The sequence below is a fragment of the Ictidomys tridecemlineatus genome, chromosome 2 (assembly GCF_052094955.1).
Source record: "Ictidomys tridecemlineatus isolate mIctTri1 chromosome 2, mIctTri1.hap1, whole genome shotgun sequence".
In the NCBI taxonomy this organism is placed as follows: Eukaryota; Metazoa; Chordata; class Mammalia; order Rodentia; family Sciuridae; genus Ictidomys; species Ictidomys tridecemlineatus.
The window spans coordinates 81679900-81700588 of record NC_135478.1 but is presented as its reverse complement, the minus strand read 5'-3'; the positions used below and the strand labels follow the sequence as shown (position 1 = coordinate 81700588).

General features: G+C 44.9%; 1 protein-coding gene across 1 annotated transcript in view; it reads left to right on the top strand.

Moving 5' to 3' along the window:
* The window catches only part of Tmem233 (transmembrane protein 233), a 35973-nt gene that overhangs the window by 2825 nt on the left and 12459 nt on the right, over window positions 1-20689 (top strand). The gene's annotated exons all lie outside the window — the stretch shown is intronic.

Sequence of the window (20689 nt, the reverse complement as noted above, 5' to 3'; positions counted from 1 at the left end):
TTTGGAATCTGGAGACATCGTATGTCACATATGAAAACAAGCAGAACATCAAACAAGTGAGAACAAACCACCCTCCCTATTTGGAAGGATTTCCCTCATTGAAACAGTACAGATCTGGGCTTGATTCCTTTCTATAAAGATTCCAGATTTATTGTTGTTGGTGGTGGTGGTATTTTTTCCTTTTATGCTAAGCTACCTCTTCAGTCATTTCTTTTTTTAAAAAAAAAAGGTTTATTTTTTAATTGCAGGTAGACACAATACCTTTATTGTATTTTTATGTGGTGCTGAGGATCAAACTCAATGCCTCACGCATGCTAGGCTATACCTCACTAGACTTCTGAGCCACGACCCCAGCCTCTCCCCAGGTCTTTGTATTTTTTTATTTTTTAATTTTGAGACCAGGTGTTGTTAAGTTGCTATGGTTACCTCGAACTTTTAATCCTCCTGCCTCAGCCTCCTGAGTTGCTGGGACGGCAGGCATGTGCCATCATGACAGGTTAAAGTTTCTGAAATCTGAGGGACAAAGAAGAAGAGGAAGGGTGTGCAGGGGGAAGGTGACACCCATTTTTTTTTGTTTTTGTTGCTAATAACACAGTGCCACAGACTAGGTCATTTATTTGTTAGAAAGAGAAAGGTTGTTATAGTTTAGATCAGGAATATCCTCCAATGCTTTAGTGTGTTGAAGGCTTGGTCCCCGGTGCAGGAAGGTTCAGAGGTGGGGTTTTGGAGAAGAGATTGGATCATGAGGGCCCTGACCTCATCACCGTATTAATCAATTAGTGGATTAATGATCTGAATGGACTTTTGGGAGGTGATGGAAATAGTAGGAGGTAGGACCCAGTTTAAGGAAGTAGGTAACTGAGGGCATGTCCCGGGAAAGGTAATTCTGTGTCTTTCCTCTCTCCATCTCTCTCTCTCTCTCTCTCTCTCTCTCTCTCTCTCTTCTTCCTGCCAGCCACGTTCCTCTGCCACACCCTTCTGCCACCATGTTCTGCCTCACCTGAGGCCCAGAGCAATGTAGCCAGGCAACCAGGGACTGAGACCCCGGAAGCTGTGAGCCCAAATAAATCTTTTCTCCTCTGAATCATTCTTCTCAGGTAGTTGTCACAGTGACAAAAAGCTGATTGAACACAGAGGTTTCATTTGGTCCAAGGTCAGAGGGCCACATCTAGTGATGAGGTAGCACAGGGCATCGCATGACCAGAGACAGGCAGCACTCCAGAGACCTGGACAAAGTGGCTTTGCGGCAGACCCTCCCTCTACATCACTCACTTGCTCACTAACCCAATCATCCATTTATGACGTGAATGGATTAATCCATTCACGAGGACAGAGTCGGAATCACTTCCTAGTGGTCCCAACTGGCCCGACCGCTTAATCCCTCATAATGAAGATTAAGTTTCACCCATGAGTTTTGGAGGGGACACACCATTTCCAGATCACAGCAGTGGTCATCCAATCCCGCTGGGTGTCTTGTGGTGTTCCATCCTGGCTGTTTTCAAATCTCACTTATCTGTAATCCATGACAAATCTGGGTACAGCAACAGTATGGCTGAGGGTCCTGACTGGAGTCGCACCATTTCTTAGGAAAGCATTTGGAAATGTGGGGGAGCACTTGTGATGGTGTCACTGATTTGAGACATCTGGCACTTGAGGAAAAGAGCCAAAGTGCTAACACCCTGCAATGCTAGGAATTGAAGAATGGATGCACCCCAAATACCAGTGGTACCCCAATGAAGAAACACCCTAAGAGAAGACAAATTGATATAAATGTGGATGGGTGAAATACAGGAGATGGCTCAAGGTAACTAGTTCCCAGAATGGTAAAAATAGCCGACAGTCCCCAAGCCGTCAATACCTTAACTTATTTCTTAAATCGAGTCTGGGGAACCTTCAGTAAAATGATGAAGTTGGAGTAGGTGGTGGACAATAGAACTTCATTGAAAAATACACCCTGGAGATGAGTGTTCTTCAAGCTGTTGGCCTCTGTGTTCTTCTGTCACCCGATGTGCAGCCATTATGCCATTATGTCGCAGCAGATCACAGATGAGTTCCCAGATGGCACATCTTGTTGTGTTGGAACGTTGGTGGCTCTAGTATTACCTGCAGCAGGAACACAGAAGCCTTTGTTCATCTGTTTGTTGTTATTGCTTGTTTTTTTTGTTGTATTTTGGGTTCCTTGATTTGTTTTATACCAGGGACTGAACCCAGGGGCACTTTACCACATCCCCTGACCTTTTATTTATTTTAAATTTGGGGACAGGGTCCCACAAAGTTGCTTAGGGCCTTGATAAGTTGCTGAGACTGGCCTCCAACTTGTGATCCTCCTGCCTTGGCCTTCCAAGTCACTGGGATTATAGGCCTGCCCCACTGGGCCTGGCTCCTCTATGTATTGAAAGTACACTTAATTTGTACTCAACCGAGGGGGACGTATATCTCAAGAGTACCACTCCCAGTCTATAGTGGACCAGTTGGGACCACTGCAGACTGAGGTACCGCTGGCCCATATGGCACTTTCCTGTGGATTTCAATATGGCACACTCCCTCCATGCAGACATAGCTCTGTGCCAGGGCACAGTCTGGTAGGTGGGGCACAGGCTGGCTTTCGGGCTTCTTTTGCCATGTTCCCTCCCATCCTTGGTTATCTCTGTTTATTCCGTCTGAAAAAAAAACCAAAAAACCCATGATTTCTCAATGAGGCCCTCCACTATGGAGAAAGAATACTTGTTCTTTCGACAAATATTTATTGAGCACCTATTTTGTGCCAGGCTAGGCTCCAGGCCTTGGTACTCCTTCTGATTCTTCTTTTTCCTTTTTTCTTGAGACCGGACCTTGTTATAATGCCCAGGCTGATCTCAAACTCTTGGATTTAAACTTTCCCCCTGTCTCAGTTTTCTAAATAGCTGGGAATATAGGCCTATCTATACCACCGTGCCCGGCTAGGTTTTCTCCTTCTGTCAAGGGGTACACAAACTAGCAAGGTCTCTGCCCTTCTAGATATGGAAGAAGTGAGGTCCCAGGCAAGTTTCAAGAATGTTGGCAAATTTAGGGTGAGTTCACTATCTACTGGTTTTGTTACTAGAATTTGCTCCCTGATCCAGAAGACTGTAACTGCGTCCATGGCCAAGGCTTGATTCTCAATGACATCTGAAGCACTGGCCACTCTAATTTGGATACCAGATATCCCATGCCTTTTGAATGGGTGGTTTATGAGCCTTCTTTCTGCAGAACCTCTTCTCCTTTTATTTCTATAGAAACTTCCTAGGGACCACCCATTGGGGTTCAAATTCATTTCTGCTGTGGGTTATGTCTGTGGTTCAAAGCATGTGTCTCAGTCTTTCTGGAGTTTGGTTTTTATGTCCTGTAAGACAGGAACCCTCCTGGGTTCAATCCCCTGTATAAAACAAACCAACCAACCCCAAATCACAACAAACAATAAGGGGTTGTGAGAGGACTTATCCAAGTGCAATTGTAGAGATTAAATGATAAAAGACAAGAGTTTTCAGCTCCCTACCTGGAATACAACTAGGGCTCAAAAAGTATTGATGATGTTGATGATGATGACGATGAACGTGATGATAGTGGTGGTGACGATAATGATGTGGTGATGATGGTGATGGTGGTGATGGTGGTGATGGTGGTAGTGGTGAGTGTCTATTCTAAGAAATACAAGCCATTAGCTTTTCCAGTGGTAGTTTTTCTGCTTCAATAGTGACTAACAAATTTGATAAAAATAAAATAAAATAAAAACCATGACCACGCCACTGGAATAAATACCTGTTGTCACCTGAAGGTAAATATTAATGCTAAATTGAAAATACACCAAGGAGGACTTACGGTTCAGCGTGGAGTATGGAAAATAACTATTCTTATTTCTTCGTTCCCTTCTGATACCATTCTAAATGACAGTACGTGAATTTAAAAAGGATGTAACACCTAAGGACAAATTAGGTCAGGAGAAGAAATAAGGGTGGTGACAAAATCTTAGAGGCTTGAAAACAGCTGGCTGAGCACTGGCCAATCTTACCGAGTGCTTCACACTGAAACCTAAACCCTGCAGAAAGAACAGCCCACAAGAAGAAAGTGGGTTTTCCCTGCAAAACCTAGAAAGGTTCAGAAATTGGAGGTACGAACTGAAGGTGTCGCCTTGGACGGTAGGAAGGAGAGGTAGGGCTGGAGACAGGAGGGGGCCGTGAGAGTCTGTTTAAGACATCGTCAGACAATCAGAGATTGTTGCCACCCCCAAGAAGCAGGCAATGGCTCCTTTCCAACTCTGACAGGAGATGAGGCCGTCTGGTGAGACTGAGGAGGATGATCCTAGACCCAGTCACCGCTGAGGCAGAGTGGAGGTGTCCTGCTGAAGATGGGATTGATGGAAAGTGGGTGTGGAGGAAAAAAAATGAAGATTTTGCCCACATTTGACTCCCTGCTTCTGGCATCCAGATAGGAGATTGGAGAATTTTCTCTCCAAGGATGTGACTGGTTCAAAAGAAAAAAAAAAACCTTAGGAGTCTTGCAGAGAAATGATGGAATCCACACCCTGTCATCCCACAAGATGCCCCGGCACCAACCAGCTCCATCCTTACACGTAAAACTCCCAAGAAGCTTTCCAGTGTCTCCCTTTCTTATACGAAGAGACAGCCAGAGACTGTTTAGACACTGAAGAAATTCTTCTGAAAGAAGAGAACTGTGGTTTACAGGTGAAATGAAGTAAAAGAAATAATTCAAGGAATAGAAGAAAAATTCAAGAATAAATAAATGATCAGGCCCTTCAGAGGGACATTTAACCTTGTCATGTCCACAAGACAGAAACAGGTTGGGAAAAAAAAGTAAAACAATCTGAGAAGCAAAACAGGGTTCTTAGCCATTTAAAAAAACGAGGGCGAGATTTAAAAAAAAATAGTAGAAGCATTGGAAGTTAATGTCTAGAGAACTCAAGGAAGTAAATGTCCAAACTCACAAAGATGGAAAATATGGAAGCAACCCAAGTATCCATCAGTGAAGGAGTGGAGAACCAAAATATGATGTTTTCATACAGAGGAATATTTTTTTTTAATTTTCATTTTTTTATTGATTGTTCAAAACATTACAGAGCTCATGATATATCATCTTTCATACATTTGACTCAATAGAGGAATATTATTAGGTTTTTAAAAGGAAAGAAATTCTAGCACACTCTACAACCTGGATGCACCTTGGAGACATTATGTTAAGTAAAGCTAGTCACCAAAGAGCAACTATTATATGATTATACGATTCCACTCAGATAAAGTACCCAGAGCAGTCAAATCTACAGAGACAGAAAGGAGAAAATAATTCCAAGATATATAACATTCCAAGAAAGTTCCAGAAAAAGAAAATGGAAGAGAGGAAATTATCAAATCAATAACATGAGAAAAATTCCCCCATGCATTTTCAGATTAGAAAGATCTGGAGGAGACAAGATACACAGCAAGACACACAAAGGTGAAATTTCAGATACAAGGACATCATTTCTCTCCAAATAGGGATTCATCAGGCCTTCAGAGTTTGTATCCATAATACTGAACGCTAGAGGATAGCAAGAAAATGACCTCAAAACCCCGAAGGAAAATTATTTCCAACATCTATTCTATAACCCATCCAAATAGTCCTTCAGGGGAGAAAGAAGAATAAAGACATTTCCAACCATTTAAGATGTCAAAAAAAATAAAATAAAAATAAAATGTCTCCCAAGCAATTTTTTGGAGGAAGCCTGGGGAACCATGAAGATGGGGTTTTCCCCCAAAAGGGGAGAAAATCAAGAAAGAGGAAGACATAGGATCTAGAAAAAGCACCCAACACAGAAAAGAGGCAAAGTGAATACTCCTCAAAACTAGGCAATCCATCTCACGAACCCTCAGAAGATGGAGCTGATGACGGGTGGATGGTGGAAAGCCACTGTCCCAACCCATCACCTGGCCATGGGCTGGCCTGGGAAGCCACAGACCTGCCCTGAACCTGACCACACCTGCCCGGGAAGACAAGGTTGGTAGTCACCAAGAAAATAAATGCCCACAGGCTGAAAGGCAAACCAGACTGGGGGTTCCTTCTGTCTGACCCAGACTCCATCAGGGACAGCTCATCCATCAAAACTGTGTTTCAGGAGGACTTTCCGGAGGGTTTCCCTTTTTTTTCCCAGTGACCAGGGACAAATTTGGAAATATCAAGTCTTGATCCAATCAACTTGCAGGGCTAGCTGCTACCTGTCTGTTGGAGGTGTGGACGCTGAATACTACCTGTTAGGTCTCTCCCAGGGACTTCTCCCGACCCTCTCTGGTTTCCTGTGATTGCCACCTGAGAAGTGGGGCATTGAGGTCATGGATCCTTGCCATCTGTCTCTTAGTACTCTCTGTGCTTGAAGCCCCAGAGAGCTTTCGGTGGTTCCACATGACCAAGACCTTGTCTGAGTGTGTCACCGTGTGAAAGCTCCCCTCCAGAAACCCAGATGTCATAGATCTGCATGTCACCCAAGCAGGCTCTGACTCTTTGGCCTCTTTCCTGACGTTCACCACCACGTGGGAGAGGGTGGCCATGCACCCTTGGTATTTGGGGATCTGGAGTGTAAACTGTAGTGGGGATCCCGTCAGTCCTTGATGGTTGGTGATACAGACTAGGTCTATTTCAAGATGTGAGTCTGCGTGTTCCTATCAAAGAATTTATATTTTAAATCCCATGTAGATTTACTGATGAAACGCTATAATGGCTGTACTTATTATAACATACAATGGGGGGGATATATGTAAAATAAAATAAAATAAAAAACTAAGAGTGGCTACTAACGATTGGTTGTTGGAGCTAGGTTATAGGACACAGGAATTCACTAGATTATCCTGTCTACTTTTAGATACTTTTGAAATTTGCCATAATAAAAGGAAAAGGGTTGGAGGAAAGGAGAGATGAATGAAAAAAACTCTCTTGGGCTAATTTTACTTCTTGGCGTGGGTTTGTGTATGTGAGTCCTGGGGGTAGCTCCGTCACCTAGCACAATTCCAGGCACATGGTCAGCAGGTAATGAATGTTTGATGAATGAATAAATGAACAGGCATAATTCTGTTCTATGATTCCCTCCCCTTCTCTAGTAATGGCCTTCAATTGTGCCAGTAACTTTTCTGGAAAATATCCAGGAGACCCAGGACAATGCTGTGGGTGACGGAGAGATTGGCCAAGGCTCAGCTCCCTAGGATAATTTTCCTGGCTGGTCCGGAGCTCACAGATATCCTCACACTCTGGACTAACGGGTCCGTATTTGGAAACTGGCCTTTAGTCTCAGCTTGCTCCTTCAAGACTTGCTATTTGACCATTCAAAGCTCCTTATCCAGAAAAGTGACACGTTCAGCTCATAAGCTGAACACGCCTGCAATCCTCCGGTTCAGGAAGGTCAAGAGCCAAGCCAGACTTTCCAAAGCAGTGCTTCTCAGACAGCTGGTTCTGCCTGATGTTCATACATCTTCCCAAAGGGACTGGGGCTGGAGGAGGATGAACTTGAGATGCCCCGGGGCTAGTTAAGGGTCCCTCTCCTTTGGAGCTTCATGGAGAGTTTGGCCAACAGCTGTGGCTTGTGGCTCTTCAGTGGGGCACAGGACGTTTAGTAAGCAGGTTGCTGGGAATCCTTTGATCATAAGGCTAAGATGCGGCAGATGCTGCACACTTCAGGGAATACTGCTCTTGATGACTCAGTGGATTTCGCTGGAATGGGCTGAGAGGTTGCTGATGTGGGATTGCTGCAGGGTGCTCCATCCCCAGTGCTCTGTGGACTCACCTTAAAAACACAAAAGTGTTCTTAATGGATCTCCCTAGCCAAGCTTTTGTTGATTTCTTCCTCCTTCTCTCTCTCTCTCTCCCTCCCTCCCTCCCTCCCTCCATCACTCAAATGAAATTCAGGACCTGGACTTTGTGTTTCCTTTACCCTTTATGTCACATCCCCTGCTTCATCCATCTGAAGAACACCACCTACCTACCTACCTCTTTCTTTGCATCATTTTATTTGTTCTTTGTTCTGGATTTTCTTACAGAAGGGCGGTATTGCTGTTATGCTTGTTACGTATTTTTCCATGGGTCTCTAAAGCACTTCTGTATTGACACTATTTTCACCTGTGCCTCACAAATCCCAGCAAGGTTTGCAAGAAAGCGGCTCTCACCATTTCCCCACGGAGGCTCAGACAGGTGACATCAGTGGACGAAATGAAACACCACAGTCCTTGCCTCCGTGCAGTTTACAGTCTAGTTGCTTGAAGCATTCTACAGGGCTGGCTATGATTTGTCCTTTGGTGGGGACACGGCTTTGATGGTCTGAAAGCTTTCTCTTTTAATAGACTTACCCCATCGATAAAGGAGCATCCTATAATACTGTCCATCAAGCCTGGCAGAATGCCTCCCTCCCTTTTGGCTTTTGATTGACAGGCAAAAAAAATAATTCTCACTTGTCCTTGGAGATGTTTATAGGGAGGAGAAAGAGCAAAGGCCCAAGATGAGTTAATGATGATCAAGAGGAAATGCACTTGTCATCTGGAAACCCAGTCTCAGAATTCCCAGAAATACCTGTAGGCGCAAAAACTCAGGAGCAAGCAAAAACCTAAACAAGAAATTCTAAAGTCATCTGAAAACTCAGGCTTTATTACTAAAAATACGTACCAAGTGCCTACGAACATCAAGCTACTTGGATGGGAGCCTTCTATCTGGGAGTTTAGACTCTAAAACAGCACTGATCTATATAAAGAAACTTCTTCAACCTGCACAAAAGGATCTCAGGCTGCCCTGAGAGACCGATGTCATTCTACAGGTATGTGTGGAGGGCAGGAGTCAGGGAGAAGGGCAGAGAGAAAGAGACAAATGTAAAGACAGAGAGACAGCAAGACAGAGGCACATTGATCAACTTTCACTTGATTCCCAAAGGCCAGATACGTCTCAGACATGCAAAGGCAAGAAGAGGAATCATTATGGCTTTGAAAGAGAAGAGATGGTTTGAATAAAAGGAACGTATTCTAAAATTAGAGTTTCAGAATGGCAATTCAACAAATCAGAATATTTGGTATACTCACATAGCAAAAATAAATAAATAAATAAATGATAAGTTTAAAAAAATTTTTTTAGTTGTAGATGGACACAATATCTTAATTAATTAATTTATTCATTTTTATGTGGTGCTAAGAATCGAACCCAGTGCCTCGCACGCACCAGGCAAGTGCTCTACCAGTGAGCCACAATCCCAGACCAAGATTTTATTTTTTGAAAGACCAGAAACAAACTTTAGTGCCTATGTAAGATTTGTACAAAAAAAAAAAAAAAAAAAAGACTTTAGCAAGAGGTTAAAATTGAAAATCAGGGTCTGGGGTTGTGGTTCAGCGGTAGAGCACTTGCCTTGCATGTGCGAGACCCTGGGTTTGATCCTCAGCACCATATAAAAATAATAAGTGAAATAAAAGTATTGTGTCCAACTACAACTAAAAAATATTTTTTTAAAAAAAAAATGAAAACCATTAATGAAATGGAAAGGCAGAATAGTACATACTAAATGTTCATCCCAGCATTAGTTATAAATTATAAAATGTGTTAACATGAAAATACAGTACCTAGCACCCAGCAACTGCTTAATTGATATTTTTGTTGTCGTTATTATAAATATGAAAAATTTGAGATTGATATGATTATTGATTCCAATACAGAAGATTGACTAAATAAAATACAATACATTCTGTGTGTGACGTGGGACATTATGTAAGTTTTAGAATCATACTTTTGAAGAATTCTCATAAGGACCTACTTAAAGGATGTCCCACACCCTTTATTGATTAAAAGTCTCCACACAGACAAGTGTGCATCCTGTAATCCCAACAACTCTGGAGGCTAAGGGAGGAGGATTGCAAGACCCTGTCTCAAAATCTAAAATAAAAATGACTGGGGATGTGGCTCAGTGGTAGAGCACCCTCGGGTTCAATTCCCAGTAGCAAAAAAAAAAAAAAAAAAAAAAAAAGTATCCTCATACCCTTTTATATGCAAGAAACGAACAGGGGAGGACAGACAGGGTTGGAAATATTCCAAAATGTCTATGGACCATACACAAATTAGCAAGTAAACAAGGTCCCTTTAGAGGAGAGACAAGTACCCAAGTACCGCAAAGAAAATAAAAAGGGAAGTCGGAGAGAAGGACCAGTGGAGGCGGATGGCGGAGAGAAGAGGCTCTACTTTGGAAAGAGTGACTTGCAAAGCTCAAGGCTGAGAAGCCCGCCCTGGGAATGTCAGGCAGCAGACAGGGCGTGGGGCAGGGACCACCTTGGGGCTCTCAGCTCCCACTCAGGACCCTCACAACACGCTACCTGAAGCCCCCTCCTGTGAGGGGGAAACAGGGCCATCTTGTGGTTAAAGTGAGAACGCGTGGCGACCTTGAAAAGAAAGCCCACGGTTTTGAGCATGCGCAGTAGCCCAAGGGTGTGACCTAAAGTTAATTTGTTGCTCATTCACATAGAACATAACTTGCAGTTTTCTCCCAATCCATGCATTTTGCCGGGTAGACGAGAGCAGGAAGCAACTTAGGCCTGGGTAGAAGGAAAGTAATTGTATAAAATTCAGTTGTCAATCAAGGTGCCAATCAACCCCAGATCCACCCAGAACTGAAGGGAGAGAACTAGCACAGCCCAATAAAAGTGAGCTTCATTGTGTCGACAGGGCCTTGAACTACTTCGCAGCTTGGCTGACTCTGTTCTTCCAGAGTATTATCTTGCTACTCCCAAAGTGTTACTTTCAAATAAACCTTTTCCTTGCTGGGCAACGTTTTACTCTTGCTCAATTCTTTGCCCAGGGACAAGAACCTGGACCAGGACCCCTGTGACCCCAACCCTTGTGCCAGAGACAGAAAGATTGGTGAAGGAACAGGAAATGCAAAGGCCCTGGGGTAGCAATAAACTTCCAAGCACATGTGCTATCATCCATGTTATTCACTTAAAATGAGTTTGTCTCCCCTAGGAAGGAACCCCAGGGTAGGCCATGTAACTGGAAACTGGGTCCTCTGTCAGACAGTGAGCTATCCCTCAAGACCTCTTAACAGACCTTTCTTGGTCTGAATCTCATCATTCTGATGTTTTGATTTTCATTTCCCCAATAAGTAATGGTGCTGGGCATCCTTTCGTGTGCTTATTGATCCATTTTTATATCATCTTCAAATAAATGTGCATTAGCCAATTTTTCATTGGGTTATTCTTTATTGTTGGATTATAACAGCTCTTTACATATTCTGGACATGTGGATATCCGATTGGCAAACACGCTGTCCTCTTTTGTGGGTCTTCTGGATCTTGCTTCTTTCACTGCTTTGCAGACCTTGCTGGAGAGGTCTGGTTTTGTGTCAGAGTCTTTAGTGAAACATCTCCTTCCATTTTTGCCTCTGTCCCCTCTCTCCCTTGGCTCCCAACGTGAACACTCGGTTGGGGACAGATTCCATTGCAGACACCACGTCAGTTCCGAATCTGAATGGAGTTCAAACTCCAGAGTTTGCATCCTGGTTCTGCTGCTTACCCTAACTTCTCTGAGCCTGGATTCTCCTACTCAGACATTGGGAATATGAATGCCAAACTCTCTGCATCGTTTTCAAAATTAAAGGCTATAAGGCTGGGCTCCCTTACACTCGTTATCTCATTGAAGCCTCACACCAGCCCACGAAGTAGGTAGCCTCCTCCCCATGTCACAAAGGAGGAGAGCAGGGTTTCACAGAGATCTCACAGGGGCTCATTTTCCTTTGAGTCCAGCTCTTACCCATATTAAAGCTCCATATGTCTGCTTTCTAACATTGTCTGCAAGGACATTGGGCATAGTGCAGTTCTTGTGCATGTACACAAACACTGGTGGCAGGCTTGGGAGTAGGACAGTTTCCACTTAGAGGGGAATGTCTAGTAACTCTGGCTTAGGAAATGAAGAAGAGCCCACCCATGTTCCCCACGGCAGGGCCACTGCCTTATTGCCTCCGAGATGCTTCTCCCTGCCTGAAATCTCCTTTTTTTTTTTTTTGTTTCATTTTTTCAAGACTGAGTCTTATTATGTTGTCCACATGGTGTCAAATTTCCAGACTCCAGCCTCAGCCTCCTGAGTGGCTGGGAATTTGGGGCATCCACCCCCCATGCCGGGTTTCCAGTTTTAATGTGTCTGAATGATCACTGTAAGGCTCCTTGTTGAGGGCTGGGACCTTGTCTGCCCCATTCATACCTGGCTGGTGTCCCCAGCCCTTACAACAGGGCTTAGCATATAGTAGTGGCTTAATAAATTCTTAATGAATGAATTCATGAGTTGGAAAAGTGGTTTACAATGCTTTCGTAGTCTGGGAAATGTCCCACTAGACCTACTGTCTCCCTGCTAATGGCTGAAAATAGACAATGGTTTCTATTTATTGAATGTTAGCCCCATGCCAGGCCCTGGGCCAAGAGCTCTGGGCAGAGTCATTCGCTGTGCCTGGAGATTCCATGAAGTAGGTACTTCTTTGGCCATCCCAGAAACAGCGTCTGAAGCACAGAGAAGGTAGGTAGCTTGCTTTAGATTCCACAAGTAGGTGGCAGAACCGAGACACAGGCCTGGCACACGAGCTCAGAGCCCCTGCGTTCAATCTCCGTAACGCTAACGCCTTCCTGTACTAGACACAAAATCTTCATCTCCAAGGCCAGCGTTAGGTGATGGTCCCCAGACTTCCCTCTCATGGAGGATTCTCCACTCAATAAAACAATCAGAGGCTACAAAGCACTCTTGCCTTTGAGAAACCTAAGAAGTCCTTGTCTGCAAAATTCTCACTGGGAAACAAGTGCATGCTAAAAAATTAGGCCAATCTTCCAAATCTGTAATCAGGCTTATTTTTTGGTAGAGAAAAAAAAACCCAATTCAGATAACCAAAAGAATAGAGCAGTTTAGGATCCCAGAAATAGAGCTTCATCTTTTTTTTTTTTGGTGGGGGCAGGGGTTACCAGGGATTGAACTCAGGGGCACTCGACCCCTGAGCCCCATCCTCAGCCCTGTTTTGTATTTTATTTAGAGACAGGGTCTCACTGAGTTGCTCAGGGCCTCTCTTTTGCTGAGGCTGACTTTGAACTTGCGATCCTCCTGCTTCAGTCTCCTGAGCTGCTGGGATTCATCTATTGGTTCCCCCAAATATTCTTTCTTACCCACGAGCAAATGTCCCCATGGCTAGATGTCTGGGCAAAAGCGTTCATAAGGCTGATTGCAAGTACGCATGATCATAAGCTGGGAAATGAAAACCTGGCTATATGAACTCTCTTCTTTTTCATTAGGAACACACAAGGGAAGGCCCACGTGTCTGACCCTCCATTAGGCATTGGAAATGGAATGACGAGTGGAACAAGGTTGACCCGTGTCTCCTGGCGCTCACAGACAGGGGCCAGAGACACGCTGAAGTCAGAAGGCAACTGCATAAAATAACTGTGACTTGCATTAAGAACCACGGGAGAAACAGACTCACAGAAGAGTCAGAGCTACTGACCAGGGTCAGGGGACCTGCTTAAGGTGCAGTGGCCTCAGAAGGCTGCCCCGAAGTAGGCAGGTAAACCTAGACAAAGCGGGGGTGGGGGGGGGGGCTGGCGACAGGCAAGGAGGAGCGCCCCCAAGGAGGCTGGGAAGGCCATGGTCAGTCCTGTGAGTGTCCCGGCAGGTGGATTCACACCCATCCCCGTCCTCCCACCCTGTTCTCATAAGGCAATGTCAGGTATCAAGAACATTCCAGAACCGAGGTGTCACTGGCTGCTGGGGCTTCACCGTTACCTGTCCCAGGTGACCGAAACACACCTTCTGTGTCACACCAAAGGACGAAGGGGTTTAGCGGCCCAGCTGAGTTTATATTGTACTTTTTTCCTTAACATTGGGAACAGTCGGGGAAGCTCTGGGCCAGGGGGATTAACACATCCCGGCTCTCGTCTTCACCTGTGAGCGTGGGTCAGAATAATGACATCAACAAGAGGCCATGCGCATATTGGGACGTTTTACCAAGTACCGCTCTGAGCTCTTGACTTGCAGTCACTCATTTAATCCAGAAGGACCAGGTGGCTAAAATAAATAAATAACTGATGATTATCTTCCATCAGTAATATTTTGTCTTTGGAAGCCATTTTTTTTTAAAATTTGGTATCAGGGATTGAACCCAGGGGGTGCTTAACCACAGAGCCACATCCCCAGCCCTTTTAATTTATTCATTTATTTATTTATTTATTTATTTATTTATTTATTTATTTATTTATTTATTTGAGACAGGCTCTCACTAAGTAGCTGAGATTGGCCTTGAACTTGTGATCCTCCTGCCTCAGCCTCTCATGTAGCTGGGGTTCTAGACGTGCACCACTACACGGGGTCACCCTATTTTCTTTATCAGTAGCCAAAATTTTATTAAGGTAGAATGAAGTCGGTTCTCTGGCGCTGGGGCTTCACGTAACGCATCCACTCTAACTCTTAGGCTCTTCCGGATCATATTAAAGTAGCATCTCGTAAAGACTTGGTCAATTCGAGATCCTTTTGCTGAAGTTCATGGCCCCTCTAGCAAGTTGCCTTTGGAAGCAGAGATGTCATTTGCTTCCCCCTCTCTGAGTCTCGGTTTTCTCGTTTGTAAAACTGAGGGGTAACCCTGCTCTTACCTGCAAGAGGGTTGTTATAAGGATTTGGTTAGGGGATGCATCTAAAGTGGTCAGTACAGGACCTGGCACAGAGTAGGTACTCAATAAATGCCAACTCCATATTAATGCAATTACTAATGATGTTATAGCTCCCAACTTCTTTTCCAGTGTAAATGGGAGATGAGACTCTCCCTCGTCACCTCTCTCCTCTCTCCCTTCCCTCTCCTCCTGCCTCTTTGGCATCTACCTTTCAGTCATGCCGATTTCTTGGGAATTTTCAACAACAACAAAAAATCCTTTCCCACCTCCGGATCATCACACCTGCAGTTCTTCCTGCCAGGCCTTCTCTCCCCAGCTCTTTGCAAGGTCTTCAGGTTTAATCTCCCTGCTCAGCCCCACTGAGCTCCCCTCCTCCATTTTTCTTAGCTTAATAATATTCCATAATCATGTTTATTGCACACGTACCTTTTTTTTTTTTTTTCAGTCTCCACAGAATGTAAGCACCCTGAGGTCAGGAAGCAGGGTCTGGCACAGAGTGGGGCTCAATCGTCTTTGAATGAATGAATGTGCATCTGGGACAGTGGTTCTCAACCCTGGATGCCTCTCAGAATGATCTGGGAAATTTTCAACAAAAATTCTTTGGGTCCTACACTCCCCTCCCCCCCCCACACACACACACACACAAACTCCTGATCCAGTCAGTGTGGAATGGAGCTTGGGCACAAAAATATCTTCAGCGCTCCCTCTTCAGGTGATTCTAAGTGGCAGGCAGGGTCAGGAACCACTGGTCCAAGGGAATATAAAAAGAGTAACTTTGGGGAGTTTCATCTCTGGTCTACACTGGCAACAACCCCATAGGTGACGCTCTCATCCGGGGTATCACGCGGGATGTAGCAATAGTTCTGCTGTAAAGAGCAGACAGAAGGACAAGTTCTTTCATATTTTCCTGGCTTAGGACAGCGGAGTAGCTTTACCGCCTGGTGTCAGGTGTCAGGACTTCCCGGAACACCAGACCCCCTGGGGTTCGGCTTCAGCTATCCAACTTCATGGGGCTACTCTGGTCTCTCCTTCTTTGAGGGGCAGATGTCAGGAGCCGCCTGTACTCCAACAGGTAGCCAGGAGTCGCCACCGCAGGGACAGTCACCTTGCTGCTCTCTGCTGAGGCTTGGCCTAGACACAGTCACCTCACTTCTGACTCCTGACCAAGTTTCCTTCTGTGGGTATTTGGGTATCGTGTGTCCATCCAGGGAAGGGGTGTATAAATAAGCTCGAAATAGCTATATGCTGTGACCATGACATCATTAGATTTACTACAGGAGAGAGGACCTGGCCCACTTTCTGTCAGTGTGACCTTCACCAGCTCATGGCCCCTGACCAAGACCCAGATGCTCCTATTAGGTTTGTGGGTTTGTGATGGTGGCCGGGAGTGGGGGGTGGCCAAGAGGCCCTGCAGGGCATTCCCGGGTGCCTTACAACACGCGTACTGAGAACCCATTTGTTCTATACTCTGATGAATGTTTGTTTGCATCTCAGAAGAAAATAAAAGCTGGAAAGAAATTAAAAGCCCTTTTTTTTAAAACATATTTTGCAAGGATGAACAGACACAGCAACCGGCTGTGTGCGTGGCACTCTAAATAACAGCAGGCAGTTTGTGAAATTATGAGATTGACAGCTGAGAAACTCCTGGCAATGTCCAATCACCACAAGTTAAGAGACAACGGGCAGCCGGACATGGTGGCGCATACCTGTCATCCCAGCAGCTCAGGAGGCTGAGGCAGGAGGGTTGCGAGTTCAAAGCCAGCCTCAGCAAAAGCGAGGTGCTAAGCAACTCAGTGAGACCCTGTCTCTAAATCAAATACAAAATAGGGCTGGGGGTGTGGCGCAGGGGTCAAGTGCCCCTGAGTTCAATCCCTGCTATCCAAAAAGAGAGAGACAGAGAGAGACACAGAGAGAGAGAGAGAGAGAGAGAGAGACTCATGATGTTTCTGTAGGTTTAAAGCTATTTAAAAATAAGAAGTTGCAAAGGAAAAAATTGCACCATGGAAAATTCAGATATTTTTCCAAGAATTCAACAATGGTGTGATATTAGGAAGCCTGTCGATGTAACTCAGTATCTTAAATCAGGAATGAGAAGGAGACAGGAATGAGTCAGATTGGAACCCACTAGCCTAGAAGGTCGCCCATCCCGTTCAGAGTGGGAGCAAGGGGGCTTCAGAACCAGTGTGGTAGAATGTTATTCATGTTTAGGGAACAAACACAGAATCTCTGTGTCAGACTGTTAAGACTGAGAAATAAGATTAGGAGAAGAGCTTTACTACGTACTGTATATTTCTGAAGCATTTAAGAGCTTTCGTGTTCACCAATTCCATTAGTAGTTTTTAAAAAGAATAAATAAGATCCATATAAAGTCTCTAAAGTCATTTTGAGTCTTTCTGGGTCTTCCTTTCTAGAGAGGAAAAGGACCTTTTGCATTCTAAGCTCTTCAGAGAAAGATTTAGAAACCAGGCATTTTCTCTAAAACCCATTTCCACCCCTTCAGTCTGTTGATTCTGCCAAGAAACCCTTTGAAGGCCATTCCAATTGGGAGAGGAAGAGGATGGTGGCTGAGAGTTGGAGGGTAGTTTAGAGGTAGAGCCCCTGCACAGCTTGCCTGAGGTCCTGGGTTCAATTCCCAGCACCACCACCAAAAGTAAAAATACCAAAATAAAAAAAAAATCACAGTGGACATGTTGTGAAGGAATAAAAGAACTCCTTCTGTTTAGTTCTCCATCCTAAAACCGAGACGTGCAGCCCCGGGAAGTCCTTCAGAATGAAGTCTGAGTGTCCTCAAGTCCCCTGCTCTGGTCCCTCCCCCATAGCCTTACATCCACCCACCAGATTTCCCTGTGAGCAGCTCCTTCTCCAAGAACCAGAGGACTCGCAGGGAGAGGAGAGTTCACACCCACACTCGATGCTGAAAGAGGCTCCTCAGCTGTTGTTCAAGCCGACAGCAGCCCCTATTCCTGGACTCATTCAAGGTCTCTCCTAGGAGCCCTGGAAAGATGGTCGTTTGCAGAGGAGCGGGTCACATCCGAGATACCGGACTGGCAACAAGCGATCAGGGCTTGGACCCAAGTACCCCCCAGGTCAGGTGGTCAGCATGGCTGCCCTGACCTGTATTGAACAACTCCAATGGCGCCAGGCCCCCCTCCCATCCCACCTGAGCTCATGGGCAATGGATGCCTGGTCGATGGAGGTGCCCTTCAACATGGCACAGAAGGGCTGCAATTCCCACACTGTTGGTCATTGCTGCTGAGAGCATAAAACTGTCTTCTTATTCAAACAGCCAAGAGTTGGCATTGTTTGGAGCAATATAGTGGCATGGAGTCTTATTATATTTCCTTGGGTTGTGGCAACATCAGCCATCATTAGATTATGACTAATCTCTGAACTATGTTTTTTAAGGAAGTATGAAAGAATAATGAGTAGTTTGGGAGAGGCCACATCTTCCTAGTTCTAGATTGAATGATGAGCTCTGGATTCAGAGTTCCTAATGTGCTGTGCAGGGACTTGGATTAGGAAGCATCCAGAACAGCTTCTCAAACTTGGGTCCTCAAAGATTTGGATCCAGCCAGGTTATTCTGTGGCACCCCAAAGATCTCAGCTTTTGGATAAGAATAGCACGGGGAGTAGCAACTCGGTAAAACGAACATTTGTTGAACATATACTCTGTGCTGGGTCAGTGCTGAAACCCTTGATGTGCATTAACTCACTGAATGCTCCAGTGTGAAGTAGGTGCTGTTACTGTTGTCCCCAATTTATGGACGAAGACACCGCCTTAGCTCTCACAGCTGTTAAGACATGGAATTTGAACTCTGGCCTCTCTAAGCTTAGAGTTCATAGTGTATTCCATAGTTCCTTGGAATATATTTCAAGATAGTGGGCATCTTGACCTCGTAGGGATCAGCTGCCTACACCAAAGGTTTTCGATCCTGTGAAAGTGTAAGTTGGAAGCAACCCAACTGTCCATAGAGGGATGGGTGGATACACAAGTCGCAGCCCATGCCTTGCTGTAGTCCGGCTGGGCTGCCTAAGTCCAGCTGGGCAAAATAACCGAGAGGTGACAAGCAACTTGAAGGTTGAAGCAGGAACTACTTTATTGCGAATGAACTCAGCAGGAACTGAGAAATCAAAGTAGTGGGCACCCAAGGTAGCAGGAGCCGCTTCTCTGCAGGACAGCAGAGGTACATATACCCAAATAATTACACAAGCTTAACTCAATTAACATCATCTAGATACAGCAGTCAGTCATTCAGGAATCATCCTCATCTTAATGGCCCGCTGGCGTTACTTCACAAACCACTCCTCCTGGCAAAGTGCCAGGCGCCCTCTTGACTTGATTTGCATCCCCTACAATGCCTGCCATAGAATATTATCCTACATTAAAAAGAAGGGGATTTCTGACACATAGGTGAACTCTAAAGGCATCAGCCAGTCACAGAATGGCAAATACTACATGGTCCTGCATCTAGGAGGCACCCAGGACAGTCAAATTCATAGAGTCAGAAAGTAGAATTATCATCTTCAGGGGTGGAGAGGTAGGTGGATTGAGGAGTTTGGCCTATATGGAATTTCCATTTAGGAAAGAAAAAGTTCTGGACGGGGTTGGTGGTGATGTTTGCACAACAATGTGAAGATACTTAAATGTCATTGAACTGTGCACCTAAAAATGATGGATTTTATGCATAAATCACCATCATAAATGCAACCCTCAAAATGTGTGCCTCGTCCCCACACCAGTTTAAGTCAGAGTCTCTCTGGGACGAGGCCCAGATATCTAATGATCTTAACTTCCCATCTGTTTCTAATTTGGCTCTCAGGGTGCAGAACTCCAGATCTGGGACTCCGATTTCTGGAACTCACCAGAAGTCCCCGAGTTGTCACAGGTCCTCACTCTTGTGCAAACAAGGTGCCTGAAGCAAGTCCTCCTCGTTACTGATCCTCTGAGGCTATTGGTGACTAAGGTGGCTCAGCTCTAGGAATTAATGAAAGGCTCCAAAACCAAAAAATCTCCTGGGTATTTCTCTGTCTTGGAATTGTCCGCATACGCCTAACCCCCCCCCACTTGATCATTCAGGAAGAGGACAATCATGACTGCAGTAATGATTTCAAATCAATAACAGAAGTTCCCAGTTAAACCTATGGTTCACACCACTGATGGAGACCCTCAGTACATATCTCTTAATAAATATGCCAGACTTCTTTAAGCTGCAGCTCAACTTTGGGGTGATTCTTAGCAGTGGGAGAACAAAGAGGGTTCATTGTAACAAAGATGAATAGCTCTGGGTCTTTAGCTGAGCTGCAAGGATTCTTGAGCACCTCCTCTGAGCCTGAGCCGGGCTAGCTCAGAGAATTCCAAGATGCCCTCAAGGCACGCACATTCTGCAGGGCAACAGCCATGTCCATACCTGTATTTAATCCATACAGATACCTTGAGCTCCTGCACTATGCCAGACACTGCTCAAAGAGCAACAAAGGGAATATTTAAATATTTAACAAGTTTGGCACAAACAGAATCAGAAAGGAAGTTCCCCTGAGCCCAGCAATAACCCTTAACATGCTGGATTATGGAGATGTGGAGGAGGGGACGGGATAGACAGGACATTGGGGAAAGGAGACAAAGCTTAGTGCAACCTTTTAATAGGGAAAGCTCTACCTGTAGGTACCGGTTGAATGATAGGCTTGGCCTGGGCATAGAGGTGGTCCATTCCATCAAAGTCCCTGACCTCAGGGACTGCCCTTCTCATGCAGAAACAGGTGAACTTTTATTGTAAATGACCAAATAGCAAATATTTGAGGCCTAACAAGCCCTACAGTCTCTGTCCCAACTATTTAATCAAAATAGTCACAGACAATAGTAAACAGATGGATGTGGCTACGTTCCAAGCCAATTTTTATAAAAAGAGGCAGAGGGCTGGATTGGGCTCATGGGTCCTAGTTTGCATAGTTAGTGCTAGTGGACAAGACAGGCATCCCCCTTCATCCTATCATCCTACAAATGTGTGCCAAGCATATTCTACGTGGCCAGTGTTCCTCTGG